This window comes from Capsicum annuum, chromosome 4 (assembly GCF_002878395.1).
Source record: "Capsicum annuum cultivar UCD-10X-F1 chromosome 4, UCD10Xv1.1, whole genome shotgun sequence".
Classification (NCBI taxonomy): domain Eukaryota; kingdom Viridiplantae; phylum Streptophyta; class Magnoliopsida; order Solanales; family Solanaceae; genus Capsicum; species Capsicum annuum.
In genome coordinates this window covers 31279085-31304138 of record NC_061114.1, presented here as the reverse complement: position 1 = coordinate 31304138, position 25054 = coordinate 31279085, and the positions used below count along the sequence as shown (strand labels likewise).

Here is a 25054-nt window from a genome sequence, read left to right as displayed (position 1 = left end):
ATGCCTACCATTTGTTTGATTAAATTCCTAGATGAAGGAACAATGCCCAACTAGTATGATATCATGCAATCCCGATGTATGAAAAGTTGTGTCTATCACATGTTTTGATGGAATGCTTCTATAAATGGATTATGGATTATGATGTTAGTTATATGTTCAAGTAAATTATGCTTGGTTAGTGTTCCTTCCATCGAGTCCTGGGGGTACTTGTACCCAAAAATACTAGCTGTGTGCCTAGAGACATGTCATATTTCCATGATACTCTTAGTCAAGCTATGAATCCATAGACTTCAGACAGTCTTATGACTCAAGAAATCTTCATGATCTCATAAACTCAGTCAGTTGTCAGATATTAGTAATATTTTGTCAGTTAACGGAATTTAGTAGCTTAATCCATGTTTAGTTCAATAAATTATATTCAGTGTCTATTCAGATGGGAGTAGAAATTAGCACCGAGTGAACCCAAGGATGGAAACTTACCTGTTATATGAGGGTGTGATTTTTAGAAGCAATCCTTGTATTCCAGAACTATGTAGCCAGCATAGATTGAGACATCATAGCCTGCTATATTAGGGTAGATGGGGTGGCTTAGCCTGCTATATGAGGGTTCCCACAATTCTCATTAGAGTTACCTGTTATATTAGGGTTACTCATATGTTGTCCTTACCAATGGCGTAGTATTGACACCCTTCTAATCAGGGCATAGATTAGACCCCAATTCAGCTATAATACATTATTTAGGGTATGTCGGTTATATGACTACCTCCCATAGTCTCAGTATCAGACTCAGTAAAAGAACTCAGATAGTTCTTTAGAATTCAAGACTATCAGATACAGTCAACTCAAACATAGTACGAAACTCAAATAGTTCCATCAGATTCAGGACTGATACAGTCACTTATGTTATCAGTTATATTCAGATTCAGTAATCATGTTATCACAGTATTAGTGTCAGTTGTTATGTCTCATGCATGTATTCTCATGCTCAAGATATTTAGCCAGTTATTATTATTGTTTATGCATATGAACCTCATTCTTTCAGCCTACCTCACATGCATACCAGTACATTAAAAGTACTGACACATTTGCGCTATGGTGTCTTATACTATAGGTTTAGAGACACGAGCTCCAAATCACTAGTAGATTCCAATTTCAGCAGTCAAAGTTAGAAGTGAGTCCTCATCGTTCGAGGTCATAATTATTCCCTATTTTCTCATTATTTAGTTTATTAGTTGGAGTTAGTTGGGGATATGTCCCATCAGCTCCTTACTCAGACAGTTCCGTCAGTTAGAGACTTTCTAGACTATTATGTTTTAGACTTTAGTATTTTCAGTTTTGATTTGGGTATTCTATTACCCCATACAGATATTATATTATTCAGATTATGTTTAGTTTTAAACCATACGGCCTTTCATTTTATATTTCAAAATTATTCAGTATTTTATACAGTATACAGGTACAGATATTAGTCATGGGTTAGCTTATGGTCCTTCGGGGCCATGAGCACCGTGTAGCATTCTGGGTAGCAAATTTGGGGTGTTACAAACTTGGTATCAGAGCCTAAAGTTCAATAGAGTCCTAGGAAGTCTGAAAGTCATATCTAGTAGTCTTGTACATAGGTGTGTTGTGCGACACATTTATGTACAGGAGGATATAAGATGTCTTAGGAACAGTTTCCCCTCTTTCAGTATTCATGTTGTGCCAGTGAGCATAATCTCATGCCAATCTCTCAGTCTAATCTGTTCTCCCTTTCTTTCATAGAACATGCCTCCTTGAAGAAGATCTACCATATTGAATAGTGACACGACTTTAGCCAGGCTTATGACTTATGCTCAGCAGATAGAGAAACAAAAAGTTAAGCAGAGGGAGAAGCAAAATAAGAGAGCTAGGACAGGTAGCTTTAATTTTAGTCAACCTAAGTCAAAGGAAGGAAATCGCTCTCAAATTTTCCTAAGTCATTAGTTCCAATTACTTCTTCAGTCAGTGCTCCAGTACCTAAGTTCAGAGAGGATAACAAAGATAGAGTGCCAGGATCTAAGTCCCAGGGCAGTGTTAGCAGTGCCCGTACTTATCCTCTTTTCTAGACTTGTGGTAAGCCCCATCAGGGTATTTGTAGAGCTGGCAGTGGTATTTGTTTTGGATGTTACAAGCCAGGACAAAGAGTCAGAGATTGTTCTCAGCCAGGTCCTCAGGTTCAATAGAATCGTTCCTCAGCTCAGTACGGTTTCCCAAATCAGCAGGGTGCCACCTCCAGTGCTACTAGTGGGCAATGCCCAAATCGTCTCTATGCTCTTCAATCTTGATAGGATTAGGAAAATTCTCCTGATATAGTTACGGGTACATTACAGATCTTTCATGTGCATATTTATGCTTTGCTAGACCCAGGAGCTTTTTTGTTTTTTATTACTCCCTATATAGCAGGCGATTTTAAAATCAGTCCCAAAATCCTAGCAAAGCCCTTTTCAGTCTGTACCCCAATGGGTAAAACCATCAAAGTCCAGCGGGTATACAGGAACTGCCAGGTTATGATATTTCAGAAAGTCACTTCAGCAAACTTAGTTGAATTAGAGATGATTGATTTTGACATTTTCTTGACATGGATTGACTTTATTCCTGCTATGCCATAATCAACTACAGAAATAGAATAGTCCAATTTCAGTTCCCAAATGAACCCATCCTTGAGTAGAAGGGTAGTGTATCCGCTTCCAGGGGTCAGGTTATTTCCTACCTTTGGGCAAGGAAAATGATATCTAAAGGATGTGTCTATCATCTTATTCAAGTTAAGAACACTAGTTATAAAACTCCCAGCCTTAAATTAGTTCCAGTTATAGGTGAATACTCAGATGTCTTTCCCGAAGATCTTCCTGGAATTTCTCCTGATAGGAAAATAGACTTCGGTATTGATCTTCTTCTAAATACTCAGCCTATCTCTATTCTGACATATAGAATGACACCAGCAGAACTCAAAGAACTGAAAGAAAAGTTGAAGGATCTCTTAGATAAGGGATTTATCAGGCCTAGAGTTTCCCCGTGAGGTGCTCCAGTATTATTCGTGCACAAGAAAGATGGTTCTCTTAGGATATGTGTAGGCTACCGTCAACTTAATAAGGTCACAGTCAAGAACAAGTATCCTCTTCCCAGAATCGATGACTTGTTTGATCAATTTTAGGGTGCCAGTTATTTCTCTAAGATAGACCTCAGATCCGGTTATCATCAGCTCAGAGTTAGAGAATGTGATATCTAAAAATAGTTTTTCGTACTTGGTATGGTCATTTTAAATTTTTAGTTATGTCCTTTGGTCTTACCAATGCCCCAGCCGCTTTCATGGAGTTGATGAACCGTGTGTTCAAGTAGTACTTGGACATATTCATCATAGTCTTCATAGATGATATTCTGGTCTATTCCCATAGTGAGCATGATCATGCAGACCATCTCAGAATAGTACTTCAAACTCTCAGAGATCATCAGCTATTCGCCAAATTCAGTAAGTAAAAATTTTGGATAAGGTTAGTAGCATTCCTTGGTCATATCATTTCTGGTTATGGCATTAGAGTAGATCCTCAAATGTCCAAAGCATTAAGAAACTGGCCTTGCCCTATCTCTCCATCAGATATTATCTCTAGTTTTTGAGGTGAAATAAAAGTAAGATAGAGATCCCAGCCTTGTCAAGTTAAAAGAGTCAGTTAAGGATTAGAAAGTAGAGGTTTACTCTCAAGGGGGAGATGGTGTTTTACGTTGTCAGGGTCATCTCTGTGTTCTAGGTGTAGATGACTTAAGGAAGTGAATTCTTACAGAAGAGTATGGTGCATGTTAATCTATTCATCCAGGGGCCACAAAGATGTACCATGACTTGCAGGAAGTCTTTTGGTAGAGTGGTATGAAGAGAGATACTGCAGAGTTTATGGCTAAGTGCTCTACATGCCAGTAGGTTAAGATAGAGCATCAGAAGCCTAGTGGTACTATGTAGGAGTTCATTATTCCTACTTAGAAGTGGGAAGAATTGAACATAGACTTCGTGATGGGTTTGCCTCGAACTCATCATCAGCATGATTCAGTCTCGGTCATTATAGATAGAATGACCAAATCATCTCATTTCCTTCTAGTTCATACCTCTTATTCATCTGAGGATTATGCCAAACTCTACATCAAGGAGTTGGTCTGATTGCATGGTGTTCCGTTGTCCATTATCTCATACAGAGGTACCCTATTCACCTCTTATTTCTGGAAAGCATTCTAAAAGGGTCTTGGTACCCAAGTTTATCTTAGTACAACCTTTCATTCTCAGACAGATGGTTAAGCAGAAAGGACCATTCAGACTTTAGAAGATATGCTAAGGGCGTGTGCAATTGATTTCAAAGGGAGTTGGGATGACCATTTGCCTTTGATTGACTTTGGATATAATAATAGCTATCATTTCAGTATTTAGATGGCTCCATTCAAAGCTATCTATGGTAGGAGATATAGATCTTCAATTGGCTGGTTCAAAGTTAGTGAGGCCTCAGTCATAGTTCCTGACTTGGTATTCGACGCCTTAGAAAAAGTCCAGTTAATTAGAGAAAGACTCTGGGCTGCTCAGAGCTGACAGAAGTCTTATACAGATGTTCATAGAAAAGATCTTGAGTTTGAGATTGGTGATCATTTCTATCTTAAGATCTCTCCCATAAAGGGAGTGGAGAGATTCGACAAGAGGGGAAAGCTCATTCCCCGATATGTCGGTCCCTTCAATATTCTCAGTTACTTTGGCATGGTAGCCTATGAGCTTGAATTGCCTTTAGATCTAGCCTCAGTTCATCTAGTCTTTTATGTCTCTTTTCTCAAGAAATGCATAGGTGACCCATCAGTTGTAGTCCCTATTCAGAGCATTGGTATTCAAAACACTCTCTCTTATGAAGAGATTCCAGTCAAAATCTTAGACTATCAGACTCGTAGATTGAGTAACAAAGAATTCCCTCTAGTTAAAGTTCTTTGGCAAAATTAGTCAGTCGAGGGAGCTACTTGGGAAGTAGAGGTAGACATGTGTACCAAGTATCCTCACCTCTTCTTCACCAACTCAGGGTAATAGTTCTCCTTAAGCTTACTCAGTTTCATGTTCAGTGTTCATCACAAACTTGGTATGCAGTTTCATGCTCACGTTCCCATTATAAACTTGGTATCAAGTACCATTGCATATTCTGTCATGCACTCATGTATCAGTTCAGTTATGTAATTATGCATCAGACATGTATTCTCATTGTGACAAATTTAGTTCTACAAAACACTCAGTCATGCATTCATGAATCAGTTACACATGCATCAGATATGCATGTTCAGTATTATATGTTTATCTTGTCAGTCATGTCAAATATCAGATCATCTTCCAGTAATTCATGTTTAGTATGTACATCAGTTATCTTTTCTCCCCTTTCATTCTGTCTCATTTGAGGATGAATATTCTCAAGGGGGATATATTATAATACCTTATACTTTTTCCTAGCTAATTTCATCCCAAGAATGCCTAGTATTAGCTTATACATTGAATAATGACTATTACATAAGGAATTTTCAAGATTTTCACTTTTTTCGTGTGTAAAATTCAATAAGATTTCCATCGATATAAGATTCGTCCAAATTTGATAACCAAGTCACAAGTTAGGACTATTTTAAGTTTTCGTCATAAAACAGGGCCATATTAGTAAGTGGCGTGCCACGCCACAAGAGGAAATGGCATTTTAAAAATTCAAGTAAGGGTCCGCGATTATGGCACACCGTGCTAGGGGCCAAGTTCAGAATTTTCCTTTTCCAGTATCTCAGTGCAATCTCCCTCGCGCCGCGTCAAAGTTCCAGGTCACAAAGGAAGGGGCAACACAATGGCTCTGCATCGCACCATCCCTCAGTTTCCCAATTGTCAAATTCCAATAACATGGCGTGATAGCACTGCATCGCGCTAGGGGTCCAACTCGGGAAATTTTTATTGAAATTAAATGACGCATCCAGGGTTAAAAAGGTCAAATTCCCACTCCTATTTAAGCCCTTTAACATATGATTCAGCCACTTTTCACCCAAAATATACTAGTTTCTCTCAAAAACCTCTGAAGAACAACCTAGGGCTTTTCATAGAAGATTCAAAATCAAGAATTTCCTTCGTCAATCTTCACGAAATCACGAACCAAGGTATGCGTAGTGTTCATTCATGGACTGCTTTCATCCATAAATCCCAAGAATCTCTTTTCTAAGTTTAATTTTATGGATTTATTTATGAATTTCATGTTGGGTTTGTTTTGTTTATGTTGAGAATGATTATTGAATTCAAATCCATGTTGGGTGATCAATTTTATGTGGGATGGATTTGTATAAAGGTATATTCATGTGAACCTATGAATAAACCCTATATGATGAAATTAAAGATGAATCATGATTATTAATTATTGTATAATGTTGTCTACATGTACTATGCTTACCTTGTGTTTGATTAAATACTTAGATGAAGGAACAATGCCCAACTAGTATGATATCATGAAATCCCCATGTATGTACAACTTAGGCCTATCATATGTTTTGATGGAATGCTTCCATAAATGTATTATGCATTATGATGTTAGTTATATGTTCAAGTAATTTACGTTTGGTCAATTTTCCTTCCATCGAATCCTGGGGGTACTTGTACCCGAAATATTAGTTCTGTTCCTAGAGCCATGTCATGTTTCCACGATACTCTTATTCAAGCTATGAATCCTTAGACTTTAAATAGTCTTATGACTCAGGAAATCTCCATGATCTCATGAACTCAGTCAGTTGTCAGATATCAGTAATATTCCATCAGTCAACAAAATTTAGTAGCTCAGTCTATGTTCAGTTCAGTAAATTATGTTTAATGTCTATTCAGATGGGAGTAGAAATTAGAGTGAACTCAAGGATGGGAACTCACCTATTATATGAGAGTGTAATTCTTAGAAGCAATCCTTGCATTCTAGAACTATGTAGCCAGCATAGGTTGAGACATCATAGCCTGCTATATGAGAGTGGATGAGGTGTCTTAGCCTGCTATATAAGGGTTCCAATCATTCTCACAAGATTTACCTATTATATTAAGGTCACTCACATATTGTCCTTACTTGTGGTGAGGGTGTGCTAATTAGGGCATAGATTAGACCCCAATTCAGCTATAATGCATTATTTAGGGCATGTCGGTTAGATGACTACCTCCCACAGTCTCAGTAACAGCCTCAATAAAAGAACTCAAATAGTCTTTTAGAATTCAAGACTATCAGATACAGTCAACTCAGAAATAGTACGGAACTCAGATAGTTCTATCAGATTCAATACTATCAGATATAGTCACTCATGTTATCAGTTATATTCAGATTCAATACTCATATTATCATAGTATTAATGTCAGTTGTTATGTCTCATGCATGTATTTTCATGCTTATTATAGTTAGTTAGTTATTATTATTGTTCATGCATATGAACCCCATGCATTTAGCCTACCTCACATGCATACTAGTACATTCAAAGTACTGACACATTTGCCCTATGGTGTCTTATACCATAGGTTTAGGGACACGAGCTCCAGATCACTAGTAGATTCCAGTTTCAGCAGTCAGAGTTAGAAGTTAGTCCTCATCATTTGAGGACATGATTATTCCCTATTATCTTATTATTTTGTTTATTAGTTAGAGCTAGTTGGGGACATGCCCCATCAGCTCCTTACTTAGACAGTTCAGTCAGTTAGAGGCTTTCTAGACTATCATGTTTCAGAATTCAGTATTTTTAGTTTTGATTTAGGTATTCTATTACCCCACACAGATGTTATATTATTCAGATTATGTTTAGTTTTGAAACTTACGGCCTTTCAGTTTATGTTTTCACATTATTTAGTATTTTATACAGTATACAGGTACAGATATCAGTCATGGGTTAGCTTATGGTCCTTCGGGGTCATAAGCACCGTGTAGCATTTTGGGTATCATATTTGGGGTGTTACACTCGTAGGTAGAGTTAGAACAGGTTGTATGAACTCTAGGCTCAACATGATTAGGAAAGTTCTCCTGATGTGGTTACGGGTATGTTATAGGTTTTCCATCGTCACATTTATACATTGTTATATCCCAGTGCTTCACTTTCCTTTTTTACTCTTTAAATAGCCATCAATTTTGATGTCTATCCCAAAATATTAGCAGCGCCTTTCTCAGTGTCTACCCCAGTGGTTAAATTTATGACAACTAGACAGGTATACAGAAATTGCCCAGTTATGGTATCTCAAAAAATCACCTCAGTTGATCTCATAGAGTTAGAGATGACTGATTTTGATATCATTCCTAGAATAGATTGGCTCCACTTATGCTATTCCTTAGTTGTTGTAGAAATAGATTCATTCAGTTTTAGTTTCCCAATAAACCAATTATCGAATAAAGGGGTAGTACTTCACTGCTTAGGAGTCAGATTATTTCATATTTGAGAGCAAGAAAGATGATATCTAAAGGGTATGTTTACCATTTTGTTAGAGTCAAAGACTCAACTACTAATACTCTGAGTCTTGAATCAATTCCTGTAGTAAATGAATTTTCAGATATGTTTCCTGAAGATCTTCCCAGAGTCCTCCCAAGAGGGAAATTGACTTCGGAATAGATCTTATTCCTGATACCCAGCCTATCTCTATTCCACCTTAGTAAATGGCTTCAACTGAGCTTAAGGAATTGAAAAAATAGTTTAGATATCTCTTAGATAAGGGTTTCATCAGACCCAGTATTTTTCCATGGGGTGCTCCAGTTTTATTCGTGCATAAGAAAAATAGTTCTCTCAAAATGTGCATTGACTATCATCAGTTGAACAAAGTCGCAATCAAGAATAAGTAGCCACTCCCAGAAGTGATGAATTATTCGACCAACTTTAAAGTGTAAGTTATTTCTCTAAGACAGACCTCAGATCCAGCTATCATCAATATAGAGTCAGAGAATATGACATTCTAATATAGCTTTTAGAACTCGGTATGGTCACTTCAAATTCCTAGTTATGTATTTTGGACTAACGAATGCCCCTGCAGCTTTCATGGACTTAATGAACAGGATTTTCAAATAGTACTTGGACATGTTTGTTATTGTCTTTATTGATGATATCCTTGTCTATTCCTGTAGTGAGAATGATCATGCAGACCATTTGAGAATTGTGTTGCAGACCCTTAGAGCTCATCAGTTGTTCGCCAAGTTCAATAAGTGTAATTTTGAGGTCGGTGGCTTTTCTTGGCCATATTGTTTTTGATGATGACATTAGAGTTGACCCTCAATAGACCAATGTGGTGGGAAACTGGCCCAGACCCATCTCTTTATTAGATATTAGGAGTTTCTTAGGTTTGGCTAGCTACTACACAGAGTTTGTCAAAGGTTTTTCTTCTATTGCATACCCCATGTCTTGATTGACTAAGAATAAAATCAAATTTTAGCAGTCAAATTCTTGTGAGAAGAGTTTTCAGGATTTGAAGACTCGACTCACTTTTGCTTTAGTCTTTACTTTACCAAATGGTTCAGATGGGTTTATAGTTTACCGTAATGCTTCTAGAGTTGGTCTTGGTTGTGTTTTGAAGTAGATAGGTAAGGTTATATCCTATGCCTCTAGATAGCTTAAAACCCATGAAAATAATTATCCTAACCATAATCTTGAGTTGGCAGCTATTGTTTTTGCCTTGAAAATTTGGAGACATTATCTTTATGGAGTTTATGTTGATGTGTTTACTGATCCTAAGAGTTTACAGTATATGTTCATGCAGAAAGATCTAAATCTTCATCAAAGAAGGTGGCTTGAGTTGTTAAATAATTATGATGGGAGTGTGTTATACCACCCAAGCAACACCAATGTAGTGGAAGATGCCCTTAGTAGGTTGTCTATGGGTAGTGTCACTCATGTTGAGGGAGTTAGTCAATGAGGTTCATCATCTTGCTAGATTAGGTGTTCGATTGGTTGGCTCAGCTGAGGGTAGTATATGGGTTTAGAATGGTTTATTATATTCATTGGTTGCTGAAGTGAAAGCAAAGCAAGACAAAGATCCTAGTTTAGTTAAGTTGAAGAAGGCAGTTAGAGATAAGAAGGTAGAGGTTTCCCCCAAAGGAAGATGGTGTGCTTCGTTGTCAAGGTAGATTATGTGTTTTGTGTGTCGATGGTTTTAAGTAGGGGATCTTAACAGAAGCGCATGGTGTGCGGTATTCCATCCACCTAGGAGCTACTAAGATGTAACGTGATTTGTAAAAAATCTATTGGTGGAGTGGTATGAAGAATGATATTGCACAGTTTGTTGCTAAGTCTCCAAATTGTCAGTAGGTCAAAGTTGAGCACCAAAGGCCTAGTGGTACATTACAGGAGTTTAGCATCCCCACTTGGAATGGGAAGTGGTGACATGGATTTTGTGATAGGGTTGCCTCATACACATCATCATCATAATTCAATATGGGTCATTATCGATAGAATGACCAAATCATCTCATTTCTTGCTAGTTCATAATCTATACTCTGTTGAGGATTATGCCAGGCTTTATATTAAGGAGTTCGTTAAGTTGCATAGGATTCCGTTGTCTATCATATCAAATATAGGTACAAAGTTTACCTCACATTTTTGGAAGGCATTTAAGAAGTGTCTTGGTACCCAAGTTCATCTCAGCACAACTTTTCATCCTCAGATAGATGGTCAGGTAGAGAGGACCATTCATACTTTAGAAAACATGTTGATGGAATGTGTTATTAACTTTAAAGGTAGTTGGTATGGCCACTTATCTTTGATTGAGTTTTCCTATAACAATAGCTATCACTCTAGAATTCTGTTGGCACTGTTTAAGGCTCTCCATGTAAGGAGATATAGATCTCCTATTAGCTAGTTTTAGGTAGGTAAAGCTGCTTTGATAGGGCCAGATTTAGTGTTTAAGGAAATGGAAAAAGTTTAGTTGATACGAGAGACCTGAAGACAGCCCAAAGGCATTAGAAATCTTATGCAAATAGAGGAGAAGGGATCTTGAGTTTGAGGTTACTGATCTGATCTATTTGAAAATTTTGCGTATGAATAGAGTAAAGAGATATGAAAAGAAGGAGAAACTTAGTCCCCGCTATGTTGGACCGTATAGAATCTTGATTTATTTTGGGAAAGTAGCTTATCAGCTAGAGTTACCTGCAGATTTCATGTCAGTACATTCGGTATTTAATGTTTCCTTATTAAAGAAATATATTGGTGATTCAACTGTAGTAATTCCTTTAGAAGATATGAACGTTAAGGATTGCCTTTCATACAAAGAAGTCTTAGTTGAGATCCTTGATCAATAGATTCGTAGGCTAAGAGATAAAAAAGTTTCCTTGGTTAAAGTTCTTTGGCAGAATCAGTCTGTTGAGGGAGCTACTTAGGAAGTAGAAGTAGATATGCAAACCAAGTATCCTCATCTCTTCTCCGGAAACCCAAATTCATCTTGAGGTAATGATTTTCCTTAGATTGACTCTTTTACATTCTCAGTCTCAGCTATGTAACCAATCTTATGTCATTACATGCATTTAAGAAATCAGTTCAGTTCATGTATCATGTATCATGTTTCAGACTCAGTTATGTAATCGTATTTCAAGTCGTACATACTCAGTATATGATCTCAGTTTCCGTAGTAGTCTCAGTCTAACCATTCTCATTCGAGGACGAATATTACCAAGGGGGAGATATTGTAATACACCGTAATATTCTAAGCTTGATTCAGCTCTTAGTTGCATTCTTAAGGGGTCTAAAGCTTGAAAATTTCACTAAGTGTTAAGGACTAAGTCATTCTCAAGACCCCACCAGAATTGGCCCACGCAGCGGGGGCTAATCTGCCGAGACAAGGCCCGCGTCTCTTGGGCTAGTCTGTCGGGACTAGCCCGCATCGCCTGGTCTATTTTTCCGGGATAAAACCCACATTTCCCAGTGTGTGTATGTTTAGATTTTTGATTTAAATATCCAAGGGGATTTTGAGTTATTTCCCTCAACATCAATCCGTCCTTAACACGATTTGGGGCTCCCAAAAGGGCATTATTTTCCTCTTTCGGTCAAATTTCTCCCATGAAAACCCTCCTCATTCCCCAAGAACAAATTCAAGCTCTTTCCTCAAGAAATCAAGAGTTCAAGCTTCCCATCCAAGAAATCTTTAAGAATTCAGTTGTTAAGGTATGTGGGATATTCATCCATCGGTCCCTTTCACCCATGGAGCCCAAAAACCCTCTTTTGATTTAATATATTAGTTTATACATGTTCAAGATTAAATAAATCCATGTATCTCTTATTAATTCAAAGTCAAGTTATGGTTATAAGTGTTTTCAAGTGGAATGAGTCATATCATGTTTTAAGTGTTGCGATTCCCATGTCATGCTCAACCCTAAATTATGAATTTAGCCATGTAATTATATTGTTCATCATGTTTAAGACATTCCCATGTTCAAATTTATTATCCTCACATGTTTGATGAAATGTCTATACTTTGAGTTTTGAATCATGATTTTATACTACAGTTTTAAGCCTTAATATAGTATTACATGATCGTTTAGTGCTGGTGGGTTATGAAGACCCAATACCTACATGTTTTACATACTTTCAGATCTTTCAAGTAAGAACTCAGTGAAACCAAGAGTCTTGTTATTTACTCAGATATTTATGATCATGATGCACACTCTCAGTTATCAAAAATAATGTTCAGTTAAACTTAGTTCAGTTCAATACCAGTGTCAGTTCAGTTAGGAGTAGGATTTAGCACTGAGCGAATGCAGGGATGGCGGCTTCCCTGTCAGTTATATAGAGTCATTAGTAGTAGTCCCTGTATTCCAAAACTACGTAGCCAGCATAGGATATTAAGGGTCACCTATCAGTTTAGGCTTGACTTACTCTTAGGGGTCACCCGTCAGTTTAGGCTTGACACCCTGGTCCTTTGAGACATCAGATTAGTGGATCCATACAGCCAGTGTTAGTACTCGTGGGACGATACTGACACCCTTCAAACTGGGGTTACAGGTTGGACCCCAATTAGCTCAGATTGGGGCATGTCGGTTACATAATACCTCCCAAAATCTCAGTACAACAATCAGTGTATTCAGTTTAGGTTTGCTTGAGCAAGTGTACAGATTTTCAGTTATTCAGTTATACAGCTTTCAGTCTTTCAGATTACAGGATCTCAAAAACATGTTTATACTTGGTCACGCATTCTTAGATGTTACATGTTCATGTATTTATGCTCTGTTACTTCATCCATATTAGCCAGTCCTCATCTCATATACCAGTATATTCAAAGTGCCGACCGCATACTTTTCTTTATGCTATATTATCTTAAAACATAGGTTTGGTCGCACAGTTTCCCGAATTCTCTTAGATAATTCAGCGCTACTTAACAGCAATAATGGTGAGTCCTCATCCATCGAGGACATAATTTGCTTATTTCAATTACTTCAGTATTTTTATATGTTCAGTTAGTTAGAGTTAGTTGGGGGTCTGTCCCATCAGCTCCTCTTGATGTTTAGAGGCTTTCAGACAATCAGTTAGTCAGACTGTCAGGCATTTCAGTGTTATCAGTGGTTATCAGATATTTCAGACATATTTTTATTCATATTTCAGTATCCAAATTTATGGTATCTTATTAGCTTATCTTCTACAAGTGTATTATGTTACAATCTTGTTTAGTGCTCATAGCAGGTACCAGCTCATGAGTTATATTTTGGCCACTTATTGTCATAAGAACCATTGTCATGACCAGGGAGTAGCCTTGAGTCGTGACAACCCACTAAAAGGATCAGAAATACACTCAGGACCAAAATCAAAATGCACAACTACAAACAGGGTCACATAATAGAGAGTGGACCCTCAATCAATTAAACAGTACACATCACGGGAAAAAAGTTTCAACATACCAATAACAACAATGGGAGATGCCTCAGAGTCCTGACGAGAAGCAGGGGCATATAAATGATTTTGGCCAGTGTTAGTACTAGAAGCAAAAGCAGCATTCTTTGTTATCGGAGCTGATAAAGATAAAACGAGAACCTTATTGGCCTCAAAAGTAACCCTAGAAGGACAATAACACAGCATATGGCCAATATGACCATAATTAAAACATTGATTTCTACCCTTCTCACATTATCCATGGTATAGCTGTCCACAAAATCTACAAGAAGGATATGATAGAGCGGACTGATCCCCACCATTCTGAGATTGGGCACCCTTTTCCCTATACCCTCCATCGTGCTGACAAAAATGATCACCCAATGACTTCGGGTGAGTTTTAGTCATAAAGAAGGAACCAAAACTCCTCCACTTCTTTTCCACTTTTCCCCATCCCACCACTCCACTGTCGGCCTCCACCCTGATAAGAAAATCTAAACTTCTTACTGTACCTCTCATCAGTTTCAACCTGCTTCTTGTTTTCTTCCTTAACCTGCTTTATATACACCACAAAATGATAAATATCCATGTCCTTATTCAATAAGGCATCCTTACTCTCCATAATCAACTCATGGGACAACCCAGTAGCAAACATATGCATTTTAGTGCTCATGCTAGACACCAACTCAGGAGCATCCCTAGATAACTAATGGAATTTCAAGGCATACTCTTTTGACCGACATCCTACCTTGTCTCAAATTGACAAATTCTTCCACTATTGTCTCTCTCAACTTCTAAAGAAAGAAGCGGTCCAAAAAGGCACTAGAGAAGTAATCCCATAGTGTAGAGTTAGCATCATCTCTCCTTGATAATTCCCACTCCTCATACCATTGGTTTGCCACATCCTTCAATTGATAGGCCCCAAACTCCACACCTTCAATATCTCAATCATGCTTAATCCAAATGATCTTCTCTATCTTATCAATAAAAGCTTAAGGATCTTCCTCAACCTTAACACCAGCAAAAGTTACAGGATTCAACCTCATGAATTGGCCAACCCTTATGGCCATAGAAGATGCAGTTCTACACTAGGACTGAGAATCTACCAACTGAGCCAACATATAAATAGACTGCTGAAACACAATGTTCATCATATTAGCTTAAGGTGCTCAAAAAAGACTAGAGGGAACTGGTGGAACTCCAGGAGGACAATCAGGAACTAGACCCCTAGACCGAGCCTGAACCCTATAAGTAGGGTGTGTCCCATCAATAGTGTCCTTAAGTGGAATAGAGGATTTTCAATGAGTTTCATATTGTCTAAGAGTCATTATCTAAAAAGGCAAGAAAATAGGAATTACAAAAATCCAAGAACTTAGACTCTACAGCTCAAAAAAAATAACAAGAAAGGGAAACATTCCTAAATATCTCGTAGCCTCTCTCCTATAAGTATGGTGTGCTACACACCCATATAAGATACTCTTCTTAAAAAGTATTTTTAGATACCCAATTAACAATTAACTAGGTATACGATACCACCTTTGTCACGAACCAAACCTCGGCCTAGCTATGATGGGTTTCTAAAGTCCCATGTGGACCGAAGACCATCCCCTTTACTTAATCAGACCAACAAAAAAAACCTCAAGGGTCGGATGAATCCCAAGCATATAACAATATAGTGCATAAAAAAGCTAATGATAGTTCATAATATATCTATACCAACAATCAATAAATGGACAACCGTCCATCACCAAAAAATCCAACCAAACCACTCAAGTCCACAGTAATCCAACAAAGCCTCTACAAAACCAAAATCAATAAAATGTGGGGAGATGCCCCCAACAGTAGCCAAAATAAAGTATAACAAAGGTATACGGAACAGGAAATAAGGACCAAGAAACAAATCCTTCTGAAGTATGGAAGCTCACTGATCTGAGGTGGATTTATGCATCTTAGAGTTGTTATCCGGACTTATTCAGCTTTTCTTTGTAGAATTCTTGTGTAATTAATTAGTGAATATTAATATAATTTAGCATATAAGTTTTAAAGTACTTAATTTCAATATTTAAGTTGTTTTCCAAATAAAATTGGATTCAAATTGATCATTTGAGTTCAAACAAGAAAACTAGTATTACTAGCTTGAGCCAGGTGTTGTTCTAGTTTTTCACGATGAACTCTAGTTATTGTAACAAGTTACTAAGGTTATTATTGTGCAATTATGTATGGAAAAAAAATTTTTTAGTGTTCATGATTCAATTGTATCAATCCTAGAGTCTAAACCAAGTTAAGGATCAAAAAGGGCAAAACTAGCTATTAGCTTAAGTTTCTAGATCATTGCCCTTGATATTTTGTAGTTTTGAGCTCTAATACGTGATTTTTGATGATATGGGACTCTTGGTGAGATGATTATGATGATATATGGATGATTTACAAGATATAAATCATGTTCAAAAAAACACCACAAGGCTTGGGATGGAAGGACAAGTTCATAAAACAAGTTTAGGAGTCAAATTGTGGTTGTGAATGCATGGGACATCGTGGACCTTGATACATGATATACAAGGGGCATAAAGGACATGGATATATATTAAAAGATTAATTCACAGTGTGTCACAATTATGAGGATGCGTCTCACACCCTAGTCCATGGAATAGATGGGGTAACGCGGACCTAGTCTACAAAAGGGGCCAAATTGTCCTCCTATAAATAGGACACTTGAACTTAATGTTATACACCTTGGACGGTTTTGAAACTTGGAGAGGGGATGGAAAACACTTAAAATAGGGTTTTATTTCTTTACTTTATCTTATTTATAGCTTTTATCTTGTATTCATCTATGGTGATTATGACTATGTCCATGAGTGGCTAAAAGCCCCATTTTCGGGATTAAGGCCAAGAACATAATTACTATTGAGTTGAATTTATTAGGTTTTGAATCCCTATCATATTTGGTTGTTTTGGTATCCTTTTTATAACTATTTTAAGGATTTGCGACCCTTAGAATACATCCATTGTCGTCTTTATTAGCTCGAGAGGGGGAATAAGAAGATAAAACATAGGGGTAAATAGAGTAGGATTATAAGCTTATATAGAAGGCAGTTGTAATTTGCATGTATGATAGAGATATACCTATATCACCAATTTGGTTCACTATAGGATGAAATATAAATGGGTTTATCTTAGTTCTCACATCCTCGCTCAATGATATAGTTTTGGGTCTAAGTTAGATAAGTGATTAGAGGTTCGACAAACCATGATTATAATATCAACCCCGTAAATCAACAAACAAGATAACTAGTCTAACCAATGAAGTTTAATAGCTTAGTATGATTATACACAGAGCCTTAACCCTAAGCTTCTCCTTATTGATTGTCCAAGATATTTACTTTATTGTATTGTTTACTTTAATTTTAGTTTACAACTCCACAAAATCTATTGGTTAATTTAACATCAATTTAAACTTAAATTTTAACTAAAATTCAATAGTTGTGAAAAGAAAGTTCCTGTGGGATCGATATTTGAATTCTAAATGGCCACTTTACTACTTGGTGAGACCACGTACACTTACGTGTGTGCTTGGGCGCAGTAAGTTTTTGACGTCATTATCGAGGACTTGTAATTTGGAAACTATTTTAGTTTTAATTTTACTTTTTAGATTTCTTTGGTGCTTTACACTTGGTCTTGGTGTTGAATTTACAAAAAATAGGTTAACAGGTTAGTAAGCTGGCAAGGGATAGTGAATCGATTGAACCAGACCTCAAACCCGAGCAATGCTTCCGATGGTGAAGGAGAGAAGCAATCCTTCTCTACTATGTCCCATAAATTCAAGATGAATAAGATAATCCTACTCCCATGGATGAAGAAAATCTAGCGTGCAGGATAGTTCGTGAAGTGGAAATCCCACTTACGATGAATTTGACCTCCGTTTTTCAAAAGCCAGCTACTGGAGGTAACTTTGAGCTGAAATAGAACATGGTGCAACTTTTGATCAATAGTGGACAGTTTATGGGGCTTTCACATAAAGATCCACAAGTCCACTTGCAGAACTTCTTGGAGATTAGTGACATATTCATCCATATGGGTGTATCAATTGACTATGTGAGGCTAACACTTTTCCCCTTTTCACTATTGGAGGAAGCAAAGAAGTAGTTCAACGCTTAGCTGACAAGTTCAATCACAATAGGAAATGACTTATCCTAAAAGTTTCTCATCCGATTATTTCTATTTAGTAAGACTGTGAGACTTCACAATGAGATTGTGAGCTTCAAACAGAGTCCAGATAAGAACCTATATCATGCTTGGAGTAGTTAAAAACTCTTCTTCAGGATTTTCCATATCATCAGTAGTCCAATAAGGTACTAGCTCACACTTTTGTTGAGGTACTTGATCACAACACAAAAATTTTGCTAGATTCAGCTGTAGGTGGTCAAGCATTGGAGTTGATGTATGATGAGATATACACCATGCTGAATTGAATTGCTCAAGGAAATTTAGATTAGAATAGTGATACCTTAATAAGGTCAATAAAAAGGCTACAGGCATGGTTGAAGTTGACAATACTATATATTGGCCACTCAGCTCTCAGCCCTCAGCCATGCAAAATTAGATAATGATCTAACTAACCAAGTTGAGTGTGAATCAAACTACGGCTCAAGTAAATGCAGTGCAGCAGACCATATGCTGGTGTGAGGTTTGTGGCAATAGTTGTAATTTTGCAGCTATGTGTGCTGCAAATCCTGAGTTAGTGATGTTTGCGGACAATGCTCAGAGGTTGAATTATGGAAACGCATACAATCCAAAGTGGCAAACTCAGCCACCAATTCAATTATGGAACAACTAACAGTAGCAGCAAGAAAACACGCTAGCAAGAAACATAGAGGACGTGCTAAAGAAGACCATGTCCACCCAAGAACAAATGACTGTTGAACTAAACAATTAGCAAATATTGCAAAAAAATTTGGAATACCAATTTGGGAAAATGCAGCAGGCCCAAAATGCTAGACCTCAAGGTGGTTTGACAAGTGACACTAAATCCCCTAAAAAATTAATAGAAATCACTTTGAATAATGGTAAAGTGATCAATGGATAACCTCCAAAGATAACTAAGAAGGTAAATGCGAAGTTGGTTCCTTAACAGGTAGATGACAAAGTTGCTGAAAATTTGAGAAAGTCTGAGAACTCAAAAACAAAAGTTACTAAACAGGTGAAGGAGAGACCACCAAACCTTTCCCACAGAGGCTTAGAAAAGCAAAGGATGATGCATTCTTCAAGAAGTTCTTTGAAACATTCAAAAAGCTTCACAATAATCTTCCGTTTTTAGATGTCTTGCAAGGAATGCCCAAGTATGCTAAATACTTGAAGGATGTGATCACTAAGAAAGTTAAGCTACATAATTTCAAGACAGTAGCACTCACTAAGAAGTGTAGTTCTGTGGTGATGCATAAGATGCCCAAAAAGCTCAAAAGCCCTAGGATTTTCACTCTCCCCATTCAAATTGGAAACAGTGAGGTAGTCCATGCACTTAGTGATTTAGGAAAAGTATCAACTTGATGCCCCTATTTTTTTCAACACTTTAGACTTGCGGAAGCCGTTACCGAGCTCTATGATACTCCAATTGGCACATCGGGCCCTAGCCCATCCTGAAGGAATCATAGAGGATGTTCTCATCAAGGTTTGTGAGTTTATTAATCTGACTTATTTATTGTTTTAGATTTTTAGGAAGATGAAAAAGTACCGATCATTTTGGGACGTCCATTCTTGGCGATGAGAGCAGCCTTAATAGATGTAAGAGAGGGCACAGTCATGATGAGGCTGAATGATGAACAGACGGCTTTCAAAGTTTACAAACCACTCAACACACTATTCAACCACAAAGATTTTTGCATGTTTACAGTGATTGAAGGGGGATAAGTGTGGGGTGGCGTATTTTATTTCACTAAAGACCTCTTTAGACTTCCTCATTGAGCTGCCTGAGCCACAAATACCCCAACCCAAACAGATGAAGATTGATGATCCTGAAAAGGCTATTGTGAGAGATTTGTTGACCTTAAGAGTTCACACTCAAGAGGTAAGAAATGAATAAGAAAGATGTCCTCCAAGTAGGAGGAAGAGGGTGAAGGAAAATAGCGAAGTATGATGTGGGTCATTCTGTGACACTAAATTAGGCGTTGCTTGGGAGGCAACCCAAGTTAAGGTAGGTTTTATTTTCAGTATTTTTTAGTTTTTACTTCACTATTTTTTGTTTTTGTGAGTCATAGGCCGATGGGAAGTCTAAGTACTAGAAAACTTGAGCTAAGGGGTATGGCGAAGACTAGGTGTGGGTCCTTAGACCTTCTTAATGTATAAAAATTCTACTATCTAGGCCTATAGGCCTTAAAGAATATTTCTATATCTAATTCTAAGTACACTTTAGGGACAAAGTAGATTTTTAAGTGTGGGGTGGGGAAATTCCCATTTTTAGGAGTAATTTTAAAAAAAATTATTTTTCTTGTTGGAGCTATGTGTGATTGCATGATTCAAGTGGTTTTTAAATATAAAGAGCATGTTGATTGTGTGAATTAATACTTTTGAGACACCTAGGCTCTAGTTTATAACTCTTGTACTTGTTAGCTTAATGTTAAATTCATGTGATTGTTTGGTTAAGAGTCTATAATGATCCTACTTGAGTTGAGCATGTGCCACGCGTGTGTGAGGTTTTGTGTATTCTTTAATGCATATAATGTCTAGAATCTTGCCTTGTGTATGTGGAAAACTAAATAAAAAGTGTGGGTTTAGAAGATGATATAGACATTTCTTTAATAGCCATGTTTATACCCTTTTTTTTACCTACCCTTGTGCATGATCTTAGTTAACCCCATTGAGCCTTTAGCTTATTTTCTTTGAAAGCCTCATATGTAGCCTCTATTCCCTTCTTTAATTGACCATAATTTGATCCAAAGCTCTTAAGCACTTTAGTTAAAAATTAATTAAGTTACGGAGTTGGAATTTAAGTAGGGAAAAGGTGAAATTAAAGCCCCAAATAATAGCTCTTGGTGTTGAAAATTAAGTGTGATTTGGTTGGGAGTTGTGTAATGAAAATAATCAAGAATTTTTTAGAAATTGAATAAGAGATATATAGGAAATAATACCTTCCATATTGTAAGCGATTGAGCTTAATGAGGTGGATTAAAATAAAAGATGTGCGTAGATAGAAGAGGTGAAAGTTAGTTGTTAGAGATTGGTCTTAATTTTATAATTTGATGTATTAAATTGCTTAGGCAAGATAGTCACTATTCTTTGCCAAAATAGTTCCTACCTCTCCCTTAGCCTACATTAAACCCTTAGAGACCTACTTAATCCTGAGCTTTATCATTCTGGTATTAGAGGGGTACTACACTAAGGCAAAGCCTATGGTTCATCGTGTGTAACTTGTGAGTTCTTTGTAAGAGTAATCGCAATTCGATTCTTATACTCCTGTTGTAATGAACTTCATCTATGTGAGTGATTATGGGTAACTCTCTTATCGTGAGGTCACATTTTTGGTGATAGTTGGGTGATTGGTATGATGTCTTTGATTGAGAAATATGAATGAGTTTTCCAACTTAGTGAGTCAATTCTTGAAGCTAGGATATTTTGGAGTAGTATTCTTGAGCTTTCAATTGTGTGTATAACATGCTTTATGTAGAAACTTGCATTCAGTGTAGTAATTATAGTACTAGCTTGAGTGGCTTTATTGTAGTAGAAGTGCGGAGTCACGACTAATTATGAGTCTTAGAGTATAGAGTTGTTCCAGGACAAACAAGGCTTTAAGTGTGGGGTGATGATCTGAGGTGGATTTATGCATCTCAGAGTTGTTATCCGGACTTATTTAGATATATTTTGAGGAATTCTGGTATAATTAAGGACTAAATAATGATATAATTGATCATCTAAGTGTAAAAGTACTTAATTACAATGTTTAAGGTGATTTCCAAACAAGTTTGGATTCAAATTGATCATTTAGAGTTCAAATGAGAAAACTAGTGTTACTAGCTTGAGCCAGGTGTTGTTCTAGTTGATATCGATGAACTCTAGTGAGTGTAATGAGTTTCTTAAGTTATTATTGTGTAATTAAGTGTGGAAAAACTTGTTTTTAGAGTTCAATATTCAATTTGATAAATCCTAGAGTCCAAACCAAGTTAAAGATCAAAAAGGGCAAAACTAGTTCTTAGCTTAAGTTTCTAGTTTGTTGTCCTTGATATTATGTTGTTTTGAGCTATAATAAGTGGTGTTTGATGTTATAGAACATTTGGTGAGATTATTATGATGAGATATATATGATTTACAGGATGGAAATCAAGTGGAAACAACACCTAAGTCTTAGGATAGAAGGACAAATGCATGAAACAAATTAAGGAGCCAAATTGAGGTTGTGAATGCATGGGGCGTCGCGGACCTTGGTCCAACCTATGAAAGGGGCTTCACATACATGGATATGTCTTAAAAGATGACTTTCCATTGTTTCACCATGATGTGTCTGCTTCTCACACCCTAGTACATGGAATAGATGGGGCGATGCGGACCTAGCCTACAAAACTACCAAACTGTCCTCCTATAAATAGGACACTTGAACTTGATGTTATACACCTTGGACAGCTTTGAAACTTGGAGAGGGACTGGAAAACACTTCAAATAGCGTTTTTATTTCTTTAATTTTTTTTACTTTTTGATTTTATATTGTATTCATCTATGGTGATTATGACTATGTCCATGAGTGGCTAAAATCCTACTTTTGGGGTTAAGGCCAAGAACATGATTACTATTGCGTTGAATTGATTATGTTTTCATTGTTTATTTATCCTTGTTATAACTACTTTAAGAATTTTCAACCCTTAGAATACATCCATTTTCATATTTTAGAGCTCGGGAGGGGGGGAAATAAGAGGATAGAACGTGGTGGTAAATAGAGTAGTATTATAAGCTTCTACAGAAGGAAGTTGTAATTTGCATGTATGATAGAGATATACCTACATGACCTATTTTGTTCACTGCGGGAATAAATATAAATTTGTTTATCTTAGTTCTCACATCCCCACTCAACGATGTAGTTGTGGGTCTAAGTTAGATAGGTGATTAGAGGCTCTACAAACCATGATCATAATATCAACCCTGTGAATCAACAGCCAAGATAAGTAATCTAACCAATCAAGTTCATTAGCTTAGTATGATTGTTCGTAGATCCTTAACCCTGGGCTTATCCTTATTGATTGTCCAAGAAATTCACATTATTGCATTATATACTTTAATTTTAGTTTATAACTCAACAAAATCTATTTGTTACTTTCACATCAATTTAATCTTAATTGTTAATCTTAACTATAAACTAAAATTTGACAGTTGTTAAAACAAGTCCATGGGGGATCAATACATAGCTTCTAAAGGGCCACATTATTACTTGGTGAGACCATGTACACTTGTGTATGCTCTTGGGCGCAACACTCACCATTTATATGTCAACTTATGAACTAACTTGAGCACCTGATCACTATGTAGGAAAAGTAGAAAAAGTTCGGGTACCTGCATTGCATGGGGATACAGCATCCAGAGATGGTTAGTGGTTGAAGCGCTAGCTTATCACTCAAGGATGGATGAATAAAAGAATACATTAATCATAGTTCAAAACCAATACAACCTTCAATGCATAATATCATATAAATTAAAGATACGTATGTATAATACCATATGCTGGGGTAGGGAACAAGTCTTAGCATGAACTTTGAAAAACTTAAACTGGCTTGTGTAGCTTAACCGTCATATAACAAGGCTCCCACGGGATATATGGGTCCATATCTGCTCTAGCTAGAAGGGCCTTAGTGCATGTAGCCACATAAACCAGAAAATATCCATATACGTATATGCCAATATGGGGGACTCGAACCTCCCGGCATAATCAAGATGACTTAAGCACCAATGTAAACAATATGGGGACTAGAACCTCCCATTCATATATTCATTTAGGGGACTAGAACCTCCCGGTCATATAGAAACCCTTACCGGTTAGCACTGTTTCCAGTGTTAGTCCTTTAGACTCCACTTTCACGGCCCAGCTACACATCCTACTTTAAAGCTCAATTAAAGCATTCATTACCCATACATGACCATTAATCCAATTACTTACCAAAAGCATCCCATTGGTATCATCATACCAACCCCACTTATAAGTGTACAATATGTCATTACCATTATTAATCATCTTGGGACTCAAACCCATTGTCTAAACAAAGACGTCAATTCAATTCAACATTGTAAGGACTCAAACCCATTCGGTATTTCAAATCAATTTATGGCCAACAAGGCCTTAATAAAGCCATTTACCAATCAATATCATTCTTAGGCCAATGCCTTAGTTAAAATACAATTCAATTCAATTTATGTTCATCGATACCGTTACAAAGCCATTCATCCTTCTTTGACATTCTTATGCCAATCATTAGTTCAAAACAAAATTTAAACTTATGATAAGATCATTCTGATTAAAAACTTCACAAATAGGTTAAGGGTATACCATTATTAAAGCCAAAAAACAACAAATTTATGGTTAAATATGATCCATTTGTTAAACCACAATTCCTATGTACCCACATGTGCAAAACCATTCTCAAAACATGTGTACTCATAATTTAAGCCATAAGAAAACAATAATCAACATTATACATTCAAACCCTCAACTATGGTTTTAAAAACCACCATTAATGACTCATGAACAATGCTCTAAACATATGATTTTAGTGAACAAAAAATGAGGGAAGTGTCATATGCCTGAGTTATGAAGATTCACGAAAAGAATTTTTGATCCTTAAGCCCTTAGATGACCACTTTGAAAAAACCCTAGCCTAATCTTTCTTGAAAGGTTTCAAAGAGAGTTTAGAGAGAGTTTTGATCTTGTAAAGGGTATAATGAATGACCAAAAGATGTTATAAGATGTGAGGTTTTAAAGGCTTGGGTGGGAAATGTCCAAAGAACCCCCAACATAAAGCTGTAAAAATTTTGACTTTCGTCACGAGTCAAGAATTGACTCATCACCAAAACTTTGGAATCGTACTATGGAGTCATCACCAAGATAGAGAATTGGGCACCATGCACTATCCAACTTATGACTTCCTAGTCCCACTCGTCACTAGACCGTACGACTAGTATGGTCTAGTCATGACCAACACATAAAACCAAGGGCTTGGACACTGGACAACATATGATTAGACCCTAA

At 36.9% G+C, this 25054-nt stretch overlaps 1 pseudogene; it reads left to right on the top strand.

Annotated features, from left to right (window-relative positions):
• Positions 1 to 17685: 17685 nt before the first annotated feature.
• Positions 17686 to 25054, top strand: part of LOC107869038 — a 58456-nt pseudogene continuing 51087 nt past the window's right edge.